At 35.5% G+C, this 10,024-nt stretch overlaps 2 pseudogenes; both read left to right on the plus strand.

The window, feature by feature from the left end:
- Positions 1-4,748, plus strand: part of LOC149161428 (protein TOPLESS-RELATED PROTEIN 2-like) — a 46,870-nt pseudogene extending 42,122 nt beyond the window's left edge.
- A 93-nt stretch (positions 4,749-4,841) lies between these two features.
- On the plus strand, positions 4,842-7,497 carry LOC149161429 (protein TOPLESS-RELATED PROTEIN 2-like; annotated as a pseudogene).
- The last annotated feature ends 2,527 nt before the right edge of the window (positions 7,498-10,024 follow it).

Consider the following 10,024-nt stretch of genomic DNA (forward strand, 5'->3'; position numbering starts at 1 on the left):
ATGAGAGAATAATAGTCCACCACCAGAACTAATTAGAGGCTTATCTTGCACGTAACCATGACAAGGGTAAACTCCATCTGTGGATACATTTTTCCCTCTCAATTTTTGTTACAACATATCAAATCTAATATACATATTGGACATAAGTGATGTTAAGGACTTCAAACAGAAATGAACTCTTTTTGGAAACTCCTCGTTGAGAGCTTCCATATTATAGCTTCATGTAAAAATGAGACCAAAATGCTGAAAAACTTCTAGTCAACTTTGATTTTTCCAGCTTTGCTTTTTCCCTTACTCGAGTTTAAATTAAAGGTTGAATGTTGGTTTGTCTCAAAACAATGGTGAGCTTGTACTTGCCAAATGACCGATACTGGTTTTGCAATTGCAGTCTTGGGAGGATCCAATTCTGTTTCAACATTTTGCTTCACCCTTTCCATCCTCTTGTCCATATATTTTATGCTTGATTTAATCTGTCAGCAATTGGTGGTGGATGCTAAGAGCTGCTGCATTCTCTTCAATTATTGAGTTTTAGCGAAGTCGATCATATTCAATGTCGAGTTTTTTTAATGGTGTCTTTCAACTTATTAAATTCTCTTTTAGTACTCTATATTAGCATCCAAGGAGACCCATAAATCTTCCACAACATTGTTGGTGGGAAGTGGCCCTTTATTCATGTAGAATCAAAGGAAAATTTCTAATACAGACTAGCAAGATAAATTAGCAAGAAAAAAAGGAAAGAGTAAAGACCTAAAGGGTAAGATTAGCAAATACATGTTGATATAGGGTCATCCCTTATCAAAGTTTAAAGATGCTTGAAGATATTTCGTTGAGTGTGATACATGGAAAACTAGTAGACCCATAAATCTTCCACAACATTGTTGGTGGGAAGTGGCCCTTTATTCATTTAGAATTTTCTAATAGAGACTAGCAAGATAAAAAGGAAAGAGAAAAGAGCTAAGGTAAGATTAGAAAATACATGTTGATATAGGGCCATCCCTTATCAAAGTTAAAGATACTCGAAGATATTTCGTTGAGTTCTTATTCTATTCCTCTTAATAGCTAAAACTCAATATTGATACCAGGATACCAACTCTTCCAAATAAGATATAATGTTAATGCTACAACTTATATAAAGATCTGAATATTAATCTTATCTTCTTAAAGTATAAATGTTCTATTAAATCCCACGTATCTAAATTTCTCATAGAGTGATTGTATGGTCAAGAGTATGAGTATTGTTAGTATTAATATCTTCTACAAGTCATAATAGTTAGAACCTAGGTGTGATACATGGAAAACATCTTGGATGAAGGCATCATCCTTCACAGTGGCCATGATCATCCAAACTAGTCAATTTATTGCCCGTGTCTTGTTATGAGTGGTCAGATGCCCTAAGCAAGCATTTAATTTCAATCATCTTAGGGCAAGCAATTTCAGTTCAATCGGCCATGATCATCCAAACTAGTCAATTTATTGCCCGTGTCTTGTTATGAGTGGTCAGATGCCCTAAGCAAGCATTTAATTTCAATAATCTTAGGGAAAGCAATTAAGTTCAATCATCTAGCATTGAACGCCAATCATAATTAGTAATTGATACTTTTCCATCTCCTAATAATACAAAGTAATTTGCTAATTTATTGAGCTCAACATTATAATTGTGGGCCACTTGAATAAATATTATATGATCAAAGAAAATTAACAAGGCCTTGCATCTTTGAGTAGATGGGAATGTTTAATGTTGTCAGGTATCACATTGTTATTCATTAGTTGGCATTGTTACATATCGCCCTCTTCATTTTCGAACAAAGCAAAAACTCTCAATCAGGGTTCAAATGTTATGAGTATGGATTTCCATCCTCTGCAGCAAACAATTCTGCTAGGTGATTTCAAATTCCATTCAATAGAATTCTTCATTTAAATAAATTCCTTAACTTAATTTGGAAGATGTACCTTTTATCTTTATAAATATGTTCACACTGGCTAGTGGTTCAAATTTGGATTGCTGGCTTTATCGATCAGTTGGATTGGAACAAAATGTTGGTGACACTGCAATTTGGGAAGTGGCATCTCAAGAAAGATTAGCTTATAGGAACTTTAAGGTTTGGGAAATTTCGTTCGGTTTGATTCCCATGCAATAGATGTTCTGTAATTTAAATTGGAAAAATGTACATGTATGAATTGATTTTGAAAAGAATTTAGAGTTCTTTATTGGAGTTGATCATTAGCACTCGCCTTAGGTAAACTCTTATACATGTTTTGTTATGTTTTCTTAGGCTGCTCTTGTGAAATATCCCGCTTTATCAGTGAATCATTGTATTTGGAGCCCAGATGGGGTAGTCCATGGTAACTTTATCTATACTCTGTATTTATTAATAAGATGTTTTGATATCATTTCCTTCTTTATACAATAATGCGAGTGATTTGCAATAATGTCATCTACAAATGCCTTTGATCTCCTTTTGGTTGGTTGTGCTCCAATACAATGGTGTGCTACTCCCTCTATTTAGATACTGACATGCCTGCATATGTGTTATAGGAGTTGTATTTTCCAAGCATATAGCTCACATATATTCTTACCTGTGGTAGGGGATTTGAGACAACATCTATAGGTTTGCTTGCATGCTTAAAGGGCAACCTGTATATTCTTGTTGGTCTATAAAAAGTAAGTTTGTATTGATAGTATAATTTATTAACATTGATATAATTTATACAGATTGATGCACATGTTGGTGGTGTGAATGTTATTGCTTTTTCACAACCTTTCTCCCAGATATGCATAATTACATGTGGGGATGATAAGACCATCAAAGTAATCTGCAGTCCATGGTAACTTAATCTATACTCTGTGTTTATTAATAAGATGTTTTGATATCATTTCCTTCTTTATACATCACATTCTTGTTGGTCTATAAAAAGTAAGTTTGTATTGATAGTATAATTTATTAACATTGATATAATTTATACAGATTGATGCACATGCTGGTGGTGTGAATGATATTTCTTTTTCACACCCTTCCTCCCAGATATGCATAATTACATGTGGGGATGACAAGACCATCAAGGTAATCTGCAGTCCATGGTAACTTAATCTATACTCTGTGTTTATTAATAAGATGTTTTGATATCATTTCCTTCTTTATACATCAATGCCAGTGATTTGCAATAATGTCATCTACAAATTCCTCTGATCTCCTTTTGGTTGGTTGCGCACCAATACAATGGTGTGCTACTCCCTCTATTCAGATATTGACATGCCTGCATATGTGTTTTAGGAGTTGTATTTTCCAAGCATATAGTTCACATATATTCTTACCTATGGCAGGCGATTTGAGACAACATCTAGAGGTTTGCGTACATGCTTAAAGGCCAACCTGTACATTCTTGTAGGTCTATAAAAGTAAGTTTGTATTGATAGTATAATTTATTAACATTGATATAATTTATACAGATTGATGCACATGCTGGTGGTGTGAATGGTATTTCTTTTTCACACCCTTCCTCCCAGATATGCATAATTACATGTGGGGCTGATAAGACCATCAAGGTAATCTGCTTTATCATATGTGTAGAAACTCATTCTAGTTGTTGTTTACTTACCTGTATATGAAAAAAAAAATTGTTCGTGCTTGTAGCTGTTGGATGCAATAATTGGTCAACAACAGTACACATTTGAATGTCATGAAGGACCTGTATAATATGTTTGTCCTCACCAGCAAGAAAATATTCAGGTACTTTGTTTCTTAAGGCCTGAACAATTTATGTGCATTGCAGTCGAGTAATATCAAATTCTAATTGTTTTGAAGTTACATTACATATTGCATATCCTATTTTTGTTTGATGTTTGGCTTGTGAATTTTTGGCCATATGAGATATACTTTATTGCACTAAGGATAGATAGATTATGATTCTTTGTTCATATACAGTTTATTTTTTCTACAACTATTGATGGAAAGATCAAAGCCTGGTTGTATGATCTTGCAGGATCTAGGGTGGACTATAATGCTCCGTGCCTATGGTGCACTACAATGGCTTATAGTGTTGAAGCAACAAGGTAAAATGTCAACTTGGAATGGTGTTTAGTTTTTTAAAGTGTCTTCATGTGGATCTGAGTTTTACTTTCTCCAATTTTCTATATTTGCTCTGTCAAGACTATGCCCTTTCTGAAGTATATAATCATTTGTATTTTTGTTAGGATCTTCTCCTGTGGAACAAGTAAAAAATGGTGATTCATACATGGTTGAGTGGAATGAAAGTGAGGGAACAATCAAGCGGACATATTATGGTTTTAGGAAGGGTTTCTCAGGTGTTGTGCAATTTGATACAACTAGGAATAGGTCCTTGGCTGCTGGTGATGAATTTCAAATAATGTTTTGGGACATGGATAACACCAGTATCCTGACAACAATTGATGTTGAGGGTAGTTCGGTAAGAAGTTGATGAGGATGGTTTATTTTTAGAGTTTGAGAGATAGTGATTTTGACCAAAAAGTTTTGACGCATTATTTTAAGTTTTCTTGATCACATCTCACTGTATAATCCTTGTGTTATTTCCAAAAAGCTGCAGGCTAGTCCTGGCCTTCGTTTCAGTAAGATGGTTCCCTTCGTTTCAGTAAAGATGGTTCCCTGTTGGCAGTCACAACGAATGACAATGGCATAAAGATCTTAGCCAATGATGAGGGATTTCGCTTAATTGGCATGCTGTAGAGTAGATCCTTTGAGGGAACGAGGGTGCCACCAGAGAAAATGGAAACAAAGGTAAATTGCTTCTTCCATGCACATTTGCTATGTACATGCACTGCTAATTAATAGTAAAGTTTTGACTCTAACTAGATCATTTTTACTATGGAGACTTCAATTGTGAATGTTATGCCTCCTGCAGTCACTGCTCCTGGTTCCCTTCCCAGTGTTGTAGAACGTTCAGGGAGAATTCCACCTGCAATGTCAATGACTAATTTTGTAAGAACTCCCCCCTACACTTATTTCTTTATTTCTTTAGAATCTAGCATACTTGTCCAGCCATATTCAATTTATTTTATCTTATAATTTTCTAAAATTTCACTCCAGAGTCCAGATATTGTTGTTTCAAGTTTCCATATAGCATATTTGTTCTTTTCCCCTTTCAAATGCTCTATTAGCCATTATTTTTGCATACCTTGGCATATCTTTTATAGGAATAGGATGATATGATCAATGGATTCTAACAAATTTCTTTATTTCTTTATAATCTAGCATATTTGTCCAGCCATATTCAGTTTATTTTGTCTTATCATTTTCTATTTGTCTTATCATTTTCTAAACTTTCACTCCAGAGTCCAGATATTGTTGCTTTCAAGTTTCCATATAGCATATTTGTTCTTTTCCCCTTTCAAGTGCTCTATTAGCCATTATTTTGGCATACCTTGGCATATCTTTTATAGGAATAGGATGATATGATAAATTGATTCTAACAACTATCTGACATTCAAGACATGTGCAGAGTAGTATATACAACAGTCGAACCCCAGATGTTAAACCAAGGCTTCTAGATGAGGTTACAGACAAACAAGAATATGTATCTGGCATTCAAGGCATGTGTGCATAGTATATATAGCAGTCGAACCCCAGATGTTAAGCTAAGGCTTCTAGATGAGGTTACAGACAAACAAGAATGGGAAATTGACTGAATCAGATCCCAGAGGTTAAACCAAGGCTTCTAGATGAGGTTGCAGACGAACAAGAATGGGAAATTGGCTGAATCACTGATTCGGGTCAGTGTAGGTCTCTCAGGTTGCCTGACACAATGCATGCGAGCAAGGCATGCAATCATCCTTCTATTACAGAAAACACAAAGGTTGACATACTTACAATTATTTGTGCTACATTTCTGTCGATATTGATTCAAACAAGTAATTTTCTATTTCTTGCAGGTAGTAAGACTGATATACACCAATTTCGGCATTGCTGTTTTAGCATTGGCATCCAATTCTCTTCGTAAGCTATGAAAATGGCCGCGGAGTGACTGGAATCCATATAGAAAGGTGTGGTTTTTTTAGTAGTTGTTGTTTACTTCCATTTTGTTTTAGCTTGTTTTATTTATTTATTTGTTTGTTATACTTTTGGATACATAATTTGCAGCTGTATTTTATGCAGTAATGATTTACTCGTAACTAAGAGTTAATATTTTGTTCCACGGTCTACAATGAGTGTTCCACCATAGATGTGGTAGCCAGCTAGCGGGATTGTTATGAAAAATGACATTGGTGATACAAATCCAGAAGAAGTCGCTGCTTGTATATCTTTGTCTAAGAATGATTTCTATGTGATGTCTGCTTCCGGTGGCAAGGTCTCCTTATTCAATATGACTTTTACCTAAAGACCAGTTTCATTTTAATGTTTCCAATTATATATATATATATATATATATATATATATATATATATATATAATTTCAGTTTTGGTACATTGGTCTGCTTTAATGTCTCACCTTCAACTTTCACATATTATGTGGGTAATGGTGTTCAGTTCAGGATCACTCTAGAAGGTTCTTGTATAATGTTCCTCACTATAGGCTAAGTTTATCTAAATCACTGGTTTCATGACATGCTAATTAGTGATTCATTGCAGGTCATGACAACTTTCATGACACCTCCTCCTGAGCCACATTTCTGGCTTTCCACCCTCAGGACAATAACATCATTGCAATAAGCATAGAGGATTTATCAATTCAAACATACAATGTTCTAGTTGATGAGGTGCTGCCTGTGAATAAATATTTAAATTTAAAATTATTTTCATTTTTCTTCATTGTTCCCTTTTACCAAAAATGACCTTTAAACTTGAACTTATTGGAATTTTTATAGGTAAAAACAAAGCTCAAGGGTCACCAAAAGAAAACCAAAGGCCTGGCTTTTTCACGTGTATTGAATGTATTGGTGTCTTCTGGAGCTAATGCCTAGGTCTAAGCTCCAAGTATATCGTTTCTTTTATTATTATATATAGTGACTCTGTGATGTTCGCTTTAAAGTTTACATAAATTTACCGACTAGAAATGTTCATGTACTCACAACCACGTCTTTTGGCAGTTATGTCTCTGGTGCATAAATGGGTGGGACAAGCGAGGAAGATCATCACCACCAGTCGGGAGTTATGTCTCTGGTGCATAAATGGGTGGGACAAGCCAGGAAGATCATCACCACCAGTCGGGGATACAACAGTATAGTTTCATAATGATTAAATTCACTTGTCGGTCGTGCATGAGAGCCAGCTTACTATATATGATGCTTCCAAGTTGGAGAGCTTGCACTATTAAGTACTTGTAAGCAGTCTTGAATTCAAACATAGACGGTTATATAATGTCACTTACCTTCTGTATCTGATTGGATATCCTTGTTACATGCTTGCATTGCAGTGGTATCCTCATGATTCCTTATCTGCTCCTATTTCAAGTGCCATATATTCATGTGACAGCGTCCTAGTTTATGCGATCTTCTGTGATGGTGCAGTTGTCGAGCTTCTGTGATGGCACAGTTGGAGTGTTTGGTGTTGAATGTTTGAGGCCGCTATGGTGCAGTTGGAGTGTTTGGTGCTGAATGTTTGAGGCCTCACTATCGCATTGCACCTTCTGCATATTTACCATTGGGAATGACCATGTCAATGGGCTCTTTCATTCTGTCATGGTTGATACATCTATTTTTCAGATTTGGCTTTTGACAAGGGCATATTATGATTTAATTTATTGTTCAAGGCAATTTATGATTTAATTATTGTTTGGGTTATTTATGAAGCAGTAATGCCTATCCTCTAGTCGTTGCATCACATCCATCCGGACCGAATCAATTCGTTCTTGGAATGACAGATGGAGGAGTTCATGTTATTGAAGCTTCAGAGTCAGAAGGGAAGTGGTGTGTTGGACCTACCCCAAATAATGTGGTGTGTTGGACCTACCCCAAATAATGGAATTGTCGGATCAAATCCAACATTAATTAACAAAGGTTCGGAACCACCCTCAAGGTAGTTCAATGGAAACATAAGAACAAGTGTCTACCGACTCTTTGTATTTTATTTACAAGAATACCATGAATAATGGTAGCGTATTGTCAGTGAAATGTTTCACTTGTGTTCCAGTTTTTGAGGCATTCTATAAAGATGAAGCAGTAATGCCTATCCTCTAGTCGTTGCATCACATCCATCCGGACCGAATCAATTCGTTCTTGGAATGACAGATGGAGGAGTTCATGTTATTGAAGCTTCAAAGTCAGAAGGGAAGTGGTGTGTTGGACCTACCCCAAATAATGGAATTGTCGGATCAAATCCAACATTAATTAACAAAGGTTCGGAACCACCCTCAAGGTAGTTCAATGGAAACATAAGAACAAGTGTCTACCGACTCTTTGTATCTTATTTACAAGAATACCATGAATAATGGTAGCGTATTGTCAGTGAAATGTCTCACTTGTGTTCCAGTTTTTGAGGCATTCTATCAAGATGAAGCGGGAATGCCTATCCTCTTGTCGTTGCATCACATCCATCCAGACTGAATCAATTCGTTTACCATGAATAATGGTAGCGTATTGTCAGTGAAATGTCTCACTTGTGTTCCAGTTTTTGAGGCATTTTATCAAGATGAAGCAGTAATGCCTATCCTCTTGTCGTTGCATCACATCCATCCGAACCGAATCAATTCGTTCTTGGAACGACAGATGGAGGAGTTCATGTTATTGAAGCTTCAGAGTCAGAAGGGAAGTGGTGTGTTGGACCTACCCCAAACAATGGAATTGTCAGATCAAATCCAACATCAATTAACAAACGTTCAGAACCACCCTCAAGGTAGTTCAATGGAAACACAAGAACAAGTGTCTACCGACTCTTTGTCTTTTATTTACAAGAATACCATGAATAATGGTAGTGTATTGTCAGTGAAATGTCTCTCTTGTGTTCTAGTTTTTGAGGCATTCTATCAAGATGAAGCAGTAATGTCTCCTCTAGTCGTTGCATCACATCCATTCGGACTGAATCAATTCGTTCTTGGAATGACAGATGGAGGAGTTCATGTTATTGAAGCTTCAGAGTCCAAAGGGAAGTGGTGTTGGACCCACCCCAAATAATGGAATTGTCGGATCAAATCCAACATTAATTAACAAAGGTTTGGAACCACCCTCAAGGTAGTTTAATGGAAACATAAGAACAAGTGTCTACCGACTCTTTGTATTTTATTTACAAGAATACCATGAATAATGGTAGCGTATTGTCAGTGAAATCTCTCACTTGTGTTCTAGTTTTTGAGGCATTCTATCAAGATTGTAATTTTCAACCCTATAGATGTATGAGCAACTGGAAATCATACCTAAATGAGTATCTAGGTACAATCCTGGTCACATTTTTTCTATATGGAGGTTAAGCAACTGGAAATCATACCTAAATCAGTATCTAGGTGCAATGTTGGTCACTATTTTTTCTAGGTCGTGTAAAAATTTGAAAGTTTGTCATTGTCATTGGAGCATAATTCATGAACATTCTTTCCGAGAATTTCTCAGTTTCTATTTTTGAAACCTTTCTTTGTACCACAAGTAGTATTTTTCATATGTTCATGTGCATTCAGAAAAACCTGGTTTATGAGTCTTTTTCATATCATATTTTGTTAAATCAATCAACATTTTGGGTTGAATACTCGACCAACATTAATTCATTTAATTGAAAAAGCATTAATATGCATTCAATTGAGAAAACATTAATTATGCATGAGTTTCTGCAATTGACTCAACCAACATTCTTGTCAAACTTTCTTCTTTGATGACTATTGTTTAAACATTGATATATTGAAAGCAGTTGATGGGATATTTGTGTTTTGTTTTTTTGGCCTTGTTGTTCTTGTTTAATAACTATTGTTTAAACATATTGATACAGATATCTGATAAAGACATCTTTGAAAGCAGTTGATAGGATGTTGCTCATATTTTTTGTTATTAATGGACTTGTTGTTCTTTTTTGATGACTATTGTTTAAGCATCTTGATAAAGATATCTTTCAGTTGATGGGATACTGCGCCT

This window comes from Pinus tabuliformis, chromosome 5_2 (assembly GCF_031772625.1).
Source record: "Pinus tabuliformis cultivar Carrire ecotype Pingquan chromosome 5_2, CPIR1, whole genome shotgun sequence".
Classification (NCBI taxonomy): Eukaryota; Viridiplantae; Streptophyta; class Pinopsida; order Pinales; family Pinaceae; genus Pinus; species Pinus tabuliformis.